At 37.9% G+C, this 12,012-nt stretch overlaps 1 long non-coding RNA gene across 1 annotated transcript in view; it reads left to right on the top strand.

Moving 5' to 3' along the window:
- LOC128851302 (uncharacterized) overlaps nt 1–8,922 on the top strand; it is a 34,597-nt gene extending 25,675 nt beyond the window's left edge. Inside the window, exon 3 of the long non-coding RNA XR_008448630.1 lies at nt 7,622–8,922. This is a non-coding gene — a long non-coding RNA (uncharacterized LOC128851302). The remainder of the gene's footprint in view (nt 1–7,621) is intronic.
- Nucleotides 8,923–12,012: the final 3,090 nt, after the last annotated feature.

Here is a 12,012-nt window from a genome sequence, read left to right as displayed (position 1 = left end):
GTTGACAAAACTATCAACAATAAAAAAATATTTCCAAAACTCAGAGTGTAGGCATGTGATTTTTTTTAACGTATATCGATTTTAAGGCAGTCACCTACAAATCGCCAATGTGAATCTCTTGAAGTTAATAGATTCAATCCTGAGTTAGAATCATAGACTTATAGAATCACTTGGTTGGAAAACACCTTCTGAGATTATCAAGCCCAATGGTACCTGTTCACTACTAAATCGTATCCCTAAGCACTTCATCTAACCATCTTTTAAACACCTCCAGGGATGATGACTCAACCACCTCCCTGGCCAACCTGTGCCAGTGCCCAATAACCGTTTCGGTGAAGAAATTTTTCCTGATATCAAATCTAAACCTCCCCTGGTGCAACTTGAGGCCATTCCCTCTCATCTTATCACCTATCACTTGGGCAAAGAGACCAACAACCTTGATAACGTCCTTTCAGGCAGTTGTAGACAGTGATAAGATTTCCCCTCAGCTTCCTTTTCTCTAGGCTAAACAACCCCAGTTCCCTCAGCCACTCTTCATGACACTTGTTCTCCAACCCCTTCACCAGCCTCGTTGCCCTTCTCTGGACACGCTCCAGGACCTTGATGTCCTTCTTGTAGTGAGGGGCCCGAAACTGAACACAGCACTGGAGGTGCGGTCTCACCAGTCCCGAGTACAGGGGTAGAATAACCTCCCTGGACCTGCTGGCTACGCTGTTTCTGATACAAGCCAAGATGCCATTGGCCTTCTTGGCCACCTGGGCACCCTGCTGGCTCATGTTCAGTCAGCTGTCTACCAACAACCCCAGGTCCTTCTCCACCAGACATCTTTCTAGCTATTCTTCCCCAAGCCTGTAGTGCTGCACGGGGTTATTGTGTCCCAAGTGCAGGACCTGGCATTTGGCCTCGTTAAACCTCATCCCATTGGCCTTGGCCCATCGATCCAGCCTGTTCAGATCCCTTTGTAGAGCCAAGTTAGTGGGACATGGAAATATATTGAAATATATTGAAACGATGACATAAGAAATGACAAAACAGTGTTAATAAATACACTTATTGGGTGTATATACAGGATTTATTGAGTATAGATAAAAGTCTGAATGCATTTCATTTCTGTGAGTGAAGTAAAAGGCAGGGAGGATATTACACATTATTTTTCGTCATTTAGCATCTTAAAAATGCATTTATATGATTTGCCCAAACTCATGTGGGAGGCAACAGCAAAGCAAAGAACAGAAACCATCTACTTAGATTCTCATTCCCACATTCTTCATTGATGACCTGATTTAGGACTTATTTTAGTACAGCCATGACAAATGTAATGTGCAAAACTAATGAAATTTAAATTAAAAAAGGACTGACTTAACTGTCCCTTGACCTTTCTTGCCTAAATGGAGTCTCATTCTAATATAAAGTGATAATTGTCCAGTCTTAGTCTTGCCACTTCATTCCTGATAGGACTGAAGAGATGCAACTAAACCTACTAATTTCTGAATTTTGCAAAATTAGGGTGGATAAGGTACAGTCTTCACTGGTAATAAGTAGTTAAAAAGATGCTTCCCACTATGCCCATTATGCAGTCTTCACTTATGTGAGGGGTCCTATTTAACCTGATGAGATCGCTCAGCATAATACCCCAAAAGTTGCAGGACTGGGTCTTAGAAAGGTTAAATACTATAGCATTCTTCATTGGGCATACAATTCTCTGAGAATTACTGCAAGAAAATCGAATAATGGATTTCTACATTTTCAGCACATGTCTTGAGCTGATTAGCACAGAATCTAATTTGCTCTAATCAACCCAAGGTGGATAGAATGTGAAACAGATGACCTTACTGTTTAAGAACAGGTAATTCTGTTTATTTGTGGTGAATAATGACATTTCCCTACCGATGGGTATTCACCTTGTCCCTTAAATTGCATCAGGTCAGTACCAAGAGTTACTGGTGCTGCAGGTTTGAATTCCCCTGTACTACATAACAGGCAACTTTTCTGTCACTGCCAATTTGAACAAGATCCATATATGAAAACCAAAACTTAGGTTCCTGGCAAATATAGCAATTTTTAATATACCTAACTGGAGAGAAAGTTTCCACTAGTATAGCAGAAGGAAGTATGTATGAGTCTGAAAAACAGCCTTGGAAAGATAATTTCTGAATGGGTAAAGCTTTTCCTTTCCCCATGCTTAGAATTATTAAAAATACATGCCCGAGAAACACAAACTGTGAGTAAAGGTGCTAGCTGAACCTAGTAAGACAAAAATCAGATCACCTCAAGACTGAAAATGTAAGTCTGAAACCAAATTATATAGCTGAGATCTGACTTGGGCAAAGTCTACATATGTAACTTATTCTTTACTTCTCAAGTGCCTTAAAATCAGGAAAAAAACGGTATCTTCAGTGTAAGTGCCATTAACGTAAAACTTGAGTCAAGCATTTGAAATTTGGCCATCTGAGAATACTGGCTAGTGCTCAAACCCAGATTCCTGGCCCCTTCTGTAATGAACTACAAATCCATAAAGTAACAGCACTCAAGTACTGAGGAGTATCTCCTCTTTGCCCTTTCTCCTCTGAAGGCTGGAAGGCAAACTGATGGAAACAAGCTATTGCATTATGCCCCACCTCCCACCCCCTCCCCAAGCACTGTTGTACGTCTTTTAATGACCTCCAAGTCTTAATCTCTGTCCCAACACTTCTTTGGATAACTTCTGGCCGTTCAGTCTGCTGGGGTCTTTGGTTGGGAACGAGGTAGGGATGCTGCTATAATAGACATCGAAGCCAGAACTGGAGAGGCAGCCCTACTGAGGTCTTCAAAGACAGAAAACTACCCAGCTGTAAAGGACAGACGTGAATCTGTGAGCTTTGATCCCAGGACCAGACAGAGCTTAAGGAGGCACAGAGATACAAGCACAGCCTTGAACTAGTAGAAATCAAGTAAGACTCCAGATTTCCTTTGGGGCAGAACATTGCATGTTTACTTTTGCTTGAGCAATGCTGGACATTTGTAAGTGCAGGGAAGATGTTTACTTTCTCCACAACGTGTTTGCAAGAGGAAAAATTAACCACCTTTTATCTTTTCAGAGAAACATAGCAATGAATTCTTGTTATCAAAGGTGTTCTGTTCTTATAACTGAGTGGAAAAATGCCAGGTTATTTTTTTTTTTTTAACAGGACTAACCACTTTCTGATACTGGGGCTCAACAATGCTAGGTGATGCCTGCCCTCCTCATAGGGTTTTCAGGTCTTTTCCCAAGATCAAGCTGCAATTAGCATGGGGTTCAATCTGTTCTGTGGAGATGTTACTACACGTAATGCTATGGGCTTCGTGCTGCAACGGGAAGACATCACGTCAGGTAGCACTGTGGCTTGAAGTGGCACTGCAGAGAAGTCACTTCTCTATTATGAACTGCTGCAGGAGGATCTGTCCTTTTTGATGGAGCTGGTCCCATACTTTTCTAATACCCTCTTGATATCCCTCTCAGTGGGTTTGACTTCATTCAGCATGACAGGTTAAAACATGTGCTTGAAAAGTCACATTAACTAATGCAACGATGACCGTGACTACACAGTGTGTCTAGGCAGGGACAAAGTGTGTTTTCAATCATGGAAAAACCTGACTTTAGTGAGAACTGACTCACAATCTGCAAAGTTGTTGCTGGACACAACTTATCCCTGTCTACAATGACCACAAGCCCGTGGTCATCATTGTGTCAGTTAACATGACTTCTCAAGGTCATGTTGCACACTGCTGTAAATTTTGAAGAAAGATAAAGGGTCATCAGGAATTTATTTTCTTTCTAGGTGCCTTTTTGGCTCAGTTAACCTTTAACAATGGTCTATTCTTAAGTGGCTAAAACAATTAAGAACAACGCTACAAAGCTAAGAGTATAAGTTTCAGCTCAGTCTAAATAGTTGAGTCTATTTTTCATTTGAATATTCTAAACAAAATAAATGTCTATTGAGAAAAATGCCCATACATCTTGCCATATACATTCTGAATTTCAGGTGTTCTCGCATTTGCTGTGGGCAGTATAAGATATTTAAAGAAAAAATTGCCCAACGTGCTTTCCCAGTTAAAAGCCATGAGTGATCCCAGAATTACAAATGATGTTTGCTGGTGTCCCCTTTTGTAATTGCTTTAAATTAAAAAGCAATTAGAAGCCCACTAATTTCAGACTAGACCCATTGGGTCAGGACTGAGATCACTGACAGAGCAGTAAGAAAGTATGCATTACGCATCCCTCCTTCCAAGTTTATATTGGAGGTAGGTCAGTAATTCCTGCCACTGTCAGTGTCAGCCTCTTAAGGCAGCCCAAGGACACATTCTGCGTTCATTCACCTTTTGGCAGGTGCCAGTACCTGAAACAAATTTGCCTTCTGTCATTTTGCTACTTGTGAGTGATAGGAATCCCAGTGGTGAGCACTGCAAGTCCCCATGGCGGTGAGTTTTTGGGAATGGAGGTCTCAGAGACTTGCTGTCATATATGAAGCAGATAGAAGGGCTACAGCTGCCCCACTGTTCTTCTGTACATGCCTTTACTACTCCCTCACCCCACATCCCCCACATTGTACTTGGCTTGCTGCTATTGATAACACGTCTTCTGTCTGTGTTGCTGATTACAGAGAGTTTATTTAACCAGGGAAGAGAGAAATGATAATGAAATTACTGAGCATTGCTGATTGCCTGCCCTAGCTGAAGGGCATTGTGGATGACCTGGCTTGTTTGGTCCATGGGTTGGGGTGGCCTCTCTTCCCTGGCACAGATTCTGCCAAGGCTCTCCTCAGCATGCGCCACTGGTAACCCCAGAAGGGAACTTTCTTCAGAGAAAGGCTCTTCTAGGCTTTCCTCAGCATCCAATTTTTCTTGGCATGGCTTTTATTTATTTCACAGAAGCTGTGAAAACTTTTCCTGAAATGATCCTCCTCTGCCTTCTGGAAGAAGAGTATGACTGATGCCTTTTCTTTCCCAGTGCAGTGGTACATCTGTGGAGTAGAGAGACTAGGTGACCAGCTGTCATGTCAGGTTTCCTAAACATACTTGCATGTCATTTCTCACTTGTTGGTCTGTATTAAAGCAGAGAGCTGCTTCTGCTATCTCCATTGCATGTCAGGGCTAGAAAATAATTTCATTAAGGCTGAAAAAAGTGTTTTAGTTAAGTCAAAATCAGTCTATTCCCGCATCTATTATTTCTGCTTCTCCCTTAGACAGGCTGATAATGCTTATCCTTCTCCTCTCTTGCTGTCTTTTCTACATCAAAGATACTAACTACTCTGTTCTTTAATTTAACAGCTTCTTCAGCACAAGGGACAAAAACTTCATTTTATGAATAGTGAATCAATGTGTAATGTCATCTTCATATAATCTCTATTTTGCTGTTATGAAATAGATTTTATTTCAGTAAATGTGCAGACCACCACTACAGTGACAATGTACTGACTAAAGACAAGGTTATTATAAGTATAATCATTTTGTTTTAAAGCACACCACTGGGGTTTACTAATTATTCTCTTCTTCTAGTGTTCTAATGAACAGCTCTTCCGTTGCTTATTTCTGCCACAGAAAGTAGTTTTCCCTGAGGTCACCACAATACCAACTGGCAATTGTAGGCATTGTAGCCAAACCAGAGACCATTACACCTATAAATGATTGTCATACTTAGAGTCAGGATACACATTATAGTATTGGCATAGTTAGTATAGAATTCATGTTTGCTTGCCTTGAACCCAACTAGAAGCATACTAAAATAGTGTAGCCAGCAACAAAATTGTATATATATCTATATTAAAAATAAATAAATATAAATATATATATAAATATATTTAAATATATATATATAAAATATAAAATGCTCACAGCATGGCCAAACACAATGTGTGTTTCATTTAAATATATGAACAACGTGTCCACCAAAAAGTAAACAAAAATTTGTGTAGTTGCAAATAGGACGTGTGGGAAAACATGAACAGCAAATCAAGCAAAATGACTTGCAAGATAAAGAACAAAGAACAAGATAAACACAAGGGACAGCAAATAGGCAGGATAGCCTACTGAGTACACAAGTATCAGAGAAATATGACTAGCAAAGCCAAAAACACCATAGGCAGCATTGAGATCATATGGGATCCCTTTTGTGAGGAAAAGAGCAAGCTGCAAAAAGCATCAGGCATCCAAAGGGACTTTATCCATGGAAGAGCTCTCAAGCCTGACCATCTTGACCTCCTCAACCACTAAGAATTGCAGCCACTGGTGCATCAGTTTCATAGTATTGTGTACTCACAGCTAATTTGATATAGAACAGACTAAGAGCTTTGTGTACATAAAGCTATGTGGTGAAAATTTGCAAGAACTAACCATTGGAATAAACTGTCACTAATGAATGTCAGGCTACTAAACTTTTATTTTAAAGTTGGTTTACCAGTCTTTTAAATACTCTCATTACAGTGATTTATAATTTCCTGACTGATACCGCTAATCTAGGTATATATTTACAAACAGACAGATAAACAATTCCTCCCCTGCTTTTGCAATTATTTTACAAAATAAAAATATAATCACAGTTATCATGTTCAACAGTGTGGCCATATTTGAGCTTCACATCAGAAGGGCAGAAAATGAGAACGTCTCTCCTTTCTTGTGACAGAGCTAGGAACTGGTCACTGCCAACCTCTCTGTCTGAAGCATGATCTGTAGATACGCACTCTACATTGCTGACCAATAAAATATGCTGCCTTGTGAAGTTGCCTTGTTCCTATGGCTTTGAAACACTCAAGGGAAATATGCACTGTTGCCGAGATGAGTAATGAAGCAGCTGGATACTGTTTCTGTGAAGTCTTGATTTTTTTTTTAATCATTTTTTTTTTACTTTTTTAGAATATATAGAAATTTGTGCAAAATAACTATAGACCGTAACATAACATATCTAGAAGCCTCTGAAGTATTTGTTTAAATTTTAAGTGCTGCATCTGCATCTGCAGTGCAGTTGCAGATATTAAACCCTGATGTACGTTTTGAATCTCTACAAAATATGCAATTTCTTTTCCTTTCCTGCTGCTTCTCCTTTCATACTACTACTATCAGCAAGTTTCTTTATTGCATACCAGGAGTAATACTGACTTCATTTGCAAAATTCAGCGAGTCACAAGCTACCTCATCATTAAGAAAAGCTTTCTCTAGATCCATTAACAGAAGAATAATAGCAACAGTTCATGTAACCTTAACTATCATTTTTCTTTCTTCTCGTTCTTATTTCATGCCATCCTTTTAAAGTCTTAGTTAAGATCCTCACTTTATATGAAGTGATGCCACCCCATTGAAGCCCTGACCAACACCAGACTCAGAAAAATTCCTTCCCCACATCTCCATGTCCAAGTCTAGATTTGAATCTAAAATGAATGTCAATGCTTAACCTTGAAAACATATAAGATACAAATGAGAAAATTAAAATCCTCAGATAACATGAGTTTGTCCTGCACCCTCTATCTGAATATGTTTATATATGTATCAAAGTTTTATTCACGCTGCACTAGTGCCAGCCCTGCTGTGCGATGATACATAAAAAATACTATAGTTTTCATGTCAATAATTTTTTTAATTATTACTTTTTTTTTTTATTTTATTTTGGTAGATTTCCTTGATGCAGAATCCATGGCTTTGAAGCTGCAAGACACTGTGGGGTTGCATTGAATACACAGGAACTATAGTAACTCTGTGGCTAGGTACAACACATGCTAAATGCTGCAAACTGCTCCAGTCCTTGAGCTGCTTTAGTCCTGCTGTGTAATTGAATCTTTGGGCTGTCCTGAATGATTGCAAAGGCCAGAAATAACTGAAGCAAGAAAGTGTGAAAGAGGAACAATTGTCATGGCACTTTTTCTTTCAGCTCTCTACAATGAGGCTCCTAGGCCTTTCCTCATGAGCATGATTTGCCCATGGTTGCATGCAGAAGTTATGAGGACTTCGGGCTGTGTCCATGACACAAGGTTCAGGTCAACATTAGAAGGGTTACGGAAACTTAATTACTTTCTGGTATAGAATGAATTGATTATATCTATTCTGGCAAGTTGTACATGTTTAGGAATATTCTTCGTCATTGAGGCTGGCTCCCAAGGCTTTGGTGATTGTTAGCGAACTGTCTGCTAGTGACCCTCCAAAACTATGCTCCTGCACATGAACTATGGCACAAGGTCTTTGAGTGCAAACCATGCTTGGAAAAGGCTAAGAGAGATTCTGGCTACTTGGGAGAGGCCACACTGATATCAAGAAGCACCCTAACAGTTTTCTGGTGTATACATATGAACATTTCACTACCTGAGACCATCACTGATGATGTTTGAATTGGCAGCAACAGCCATGATTCCTTCACAGGACAAAAATTATATAACTAGTTTGAAATTCCATTTGTCTGTGACTTCAAAACCCATTATGCTTTTACATGAAAGAAGAGTTTCCAAGTGCTTAAAAGAAATATTTTCCAATTACTCAGTCCTATTACTTGGCTACTGTATCTCCAGCTCTGTATAGGTTTTCACATCACCTACCTGGCTTAATTTCTACATGTTTTATAATGATTTCATTAAGTGACATCACAGACACTGTAGATTCTTTCTACCCTCTTGGACTCATGAGGGCAAGAAATACTATGATATGGATGTTATTTTTTTGAAAGGACATTTAAAATGTGTTTGCTTTTATATACAGTGCTGCATATTTATGTTAAAGAAAGTGAAAGAAAGCAGCAAACTTTGTGAAATGCAAACAGTAAGCTTTGTGATTAGGCTTAAGACTGTGGCTTGGCCAGGAAGGCAGACCTCTATGCATACTAAATAATTCCAAAACATTGATACTGCGAGGGCATTTGTATTATGCGAACAAGAAATAACTGAGATTAAGCAGAGACTGTGCTTGTCCAAAGCGCATTTCCAAATATTTTCCCACCTCTAGATTGCAATTCAAATATTAATATAATAAATTATTTTTGTTTATTTTCTTCCTAGCAATATTGACTCCCAAGTAAAGAAGTGGAATTTTAGAAAAAAAACCCTCAGATGAATTTTACATATTATCCCTTACTTTTTTGCATTGTTCTGTTTCCTTTATGCACAATAAAAAATGGATTAGTGATGGACTAAATGGAATGTAAAATCCACTTTGAATTCAAATGAATATGAATTTGCTATACATTTTTATGCATTTCCTGAATTTCCCCAATTGGGAAGACAAAATATACATATATATAAAAAAATGATGTAACTATTGCAGTAGCATCTAAGGCCTGAATTATATTACTAGAGACAGTTTATAAGCACGTAGCCATATGACAGCCTTTTCTCCTAGTTGTCACAATATAAGTATTAGACAAGATGCAATTGTTTGCTACTATAGGTCAAGTGTTTCCTATCTACTGGTTTGATGTTGCAATTCTTATTCAGGAGAACTTCCACTGAAATTAAAAATTCAGAGGAAGTGTTGCCTGATGAAGATGTGTGAGGTCAGGTGATTTTTTTTTATTTGAATATCCCTAGGAAGCAAAGGCAACTGGCTTTATCTTGCTAGGAAATAATATTTTGTTATCAGAAAATGTCTAGTTTTGACTCTTGACCAGCAGTATTTAGATGTCCTTTGATATGATGTGTTTAGTGTATCTGGAATTCTTGGCTTAATCTCCAAAGAATGAGGCCTTTTCCTGTTATTGTCACTGCTCTCCTTGCAGCAAAAGTGAACTTGACTTCAATTTTTACTTAATTTGTTTATCAAGGAAACATGTTTGTTATATAATTTCCTTTATAATTAATGAAGCATGAGATTTTTTTTCTTTCCAGGCTCTCCAAAGATGCACTTTCAATCACATATGTTTAAACTTTCAGAGAAAGGGACAATTTTGATTACCCGTAAACTAAGTCACTGACATATTCCATGCTGCAATAAACCTGACTCTCCCATAGAATTTGAAATTATTTCACAATTTAGTCATTTTCAGCTCTTTGGTTAATATGTTTTCATTTTGTATACAAGGAGGTTGTTGTTTGCAGTGAATTCATGGATACCTGCAAGTCTCTCTGGAAGAACTCCTGTGATCTTAAAAAGAATTGAAAATTCATTCCTCATGTACAGCTTCTCTTTACTGAGCTCTTTTTTTAATATAAAAAAATTAGAAAAAGATATGAAATTTGGGGAGTTACTGTCTGTTGTAGATTGTAATAAATTATTGTATATTTTTGGATTTGTTTTACTGCCCTGACCAAAGAGATTCTAAAAGTAGAGTAATATAGTATAGCCTTATCTTGCCAATACAGGAACTCCTAAATTGCTAGAAACCCAGGTACCTTTTACTATGTTAAAGGAACATCAATTTCATCTTGAGATACAAATTATTAAAAAGTTATTTTAATGTGGCTTCGGGTTTTTGCATGCTTGTGACATTATGATTAATTTTGTGATAAATTATGTTTCCCTTAATAGGCCTAATAGTTTTAAACAAATTTCCTTAAAACCTTGGTTTTCATTAAAAAAGTGATGCTTCTAAAACCCTTGATGGTGAAAAAGCTTGGTGACATGAAATGTAAAAGTTTCAATCCCACACAGCAAGAAAAATAACACAATATCTATTGCTTTAAAAATCTTCTGATTTTAAGTCAATGTCTTGGTTTATAAACATTTATGTTTGTCAGTATTAGATCCTCAGTCTTTCTTAGAGCAGGTCTGCTAGTGTTTAGTTTTTTAATTCAGATTTTCCACTTTAACAATCATTTGCCTTCTGTCTGCTTTGTGAAAGACTCACACTAACATAAGAGTTCTACTACATGGGCAAAACTGAATGCGATGCTGTTCAAAATTGTGCAGCGTGATATGTGTATACATATATGTAAAATTTTTCTTTTAGTTTTTACTTATAGCATATACAAATGAGATTTTTTTAAAGTAGTGATTAATAGGCAAATAAGCAGGACGTGGATGTATCATTCTTTTGTTCAAACCGGAGGTGGCTGCCGAAGATCGCTACATGAATATAAGAGCTTTTATATAGGTGGCAGGAAAGCAATTCTAGACACTAGAAATTGAAGAATTCATTTTGTGCTCTAGGGTCTGCCTAGTACTTTCGTAACAGAGAATACTGTAGTAAATGCTACTTGAAGGGACCATTGCGGGTTATAATATGGGGAAAGTTCTCACTTACCAGGTTGGAATCGAGGAACTTTATAACACTTGCAGAAGCTTAGCTTTTGACATTAAAATGTACACTTGTGATTTAATTATACAGAACGCTGATTTGTTAAAAGGATCTGAATTTTTTGCATAATCCATTTTGAGGGATCAAAACACACCCGTTGTATTCAGTAAGACCGCACATTTTTTCCTGTGTCATTTTAACTCATAAATGGATGATGAGATAGCCTGTTGGATATACCTGACTTCATGGATTAGGTGCCAGATGACTGTCGTCATGTCTTGCAAAGCTGTTGTGTGTCTGGTTTGGTTTTGAATTTTGTCAATACTGACAGTAGTTCCAGGGGCATTAAGACCTGATCAGCGGTTTTCATGTTCAATCTTTGTCCTAACAGATGTGGATTTGGAGTCATTATTTGAAATCTGATGGCTGGCTGCTGCCAGAAAATGCATTTCTGATTACCTTTGATTGATTGAATTGATTTAATCAATTTTTCTAAGGAACTGAAAATTTCTTCATTAAAGGGATCCATCAGCCAGCCGTATGAAAACTTTGCTACTTCAGTTGCCTTCAGACAACTCCTAGATTAGTAAAGGCTGAGCTGAAAAATGAAACAAGTTTGTGTTTTAAAGAATGTCACTTTTCTTTGGTTCTCTGGGGAGGACAGTAGGCAGTGGCAATAGTAGCAAGTTCCCGGTGGTACGATTTCTCATCTCTTGTATTTTCTTTCTTTGGAGCAGTGTTAAAATAGTCTTCATAATGAACTGTTTGTCTCTGAGACCTTCATTCTTGTCTCTTTGACTTACCCTGTGTCTTTCCACACTGATACAAATTTACTGATTATTTGATTT

The sequence above is a fragment of the Cuculus canorus genome, chromosome 2, assembly GCF_017976375.1.
Source record: "Cuculus canorus isolate bCucCan1 chromosome 2, bCucCan1.pri, whole genome shotgun sequence".
In the NCBI taxonomy this organism is placed as follows: domain Eukaryota; kingdom Metazoa; phylum Chordata; class Aves; order Cuculiformes; family Cuculidae; genus Cuculus; species Cuculus canorus.
Note: the sequence above shows the minus strand (reverse complement) of the source record. Positions and strands in the feature narration are given on the sequence as shown.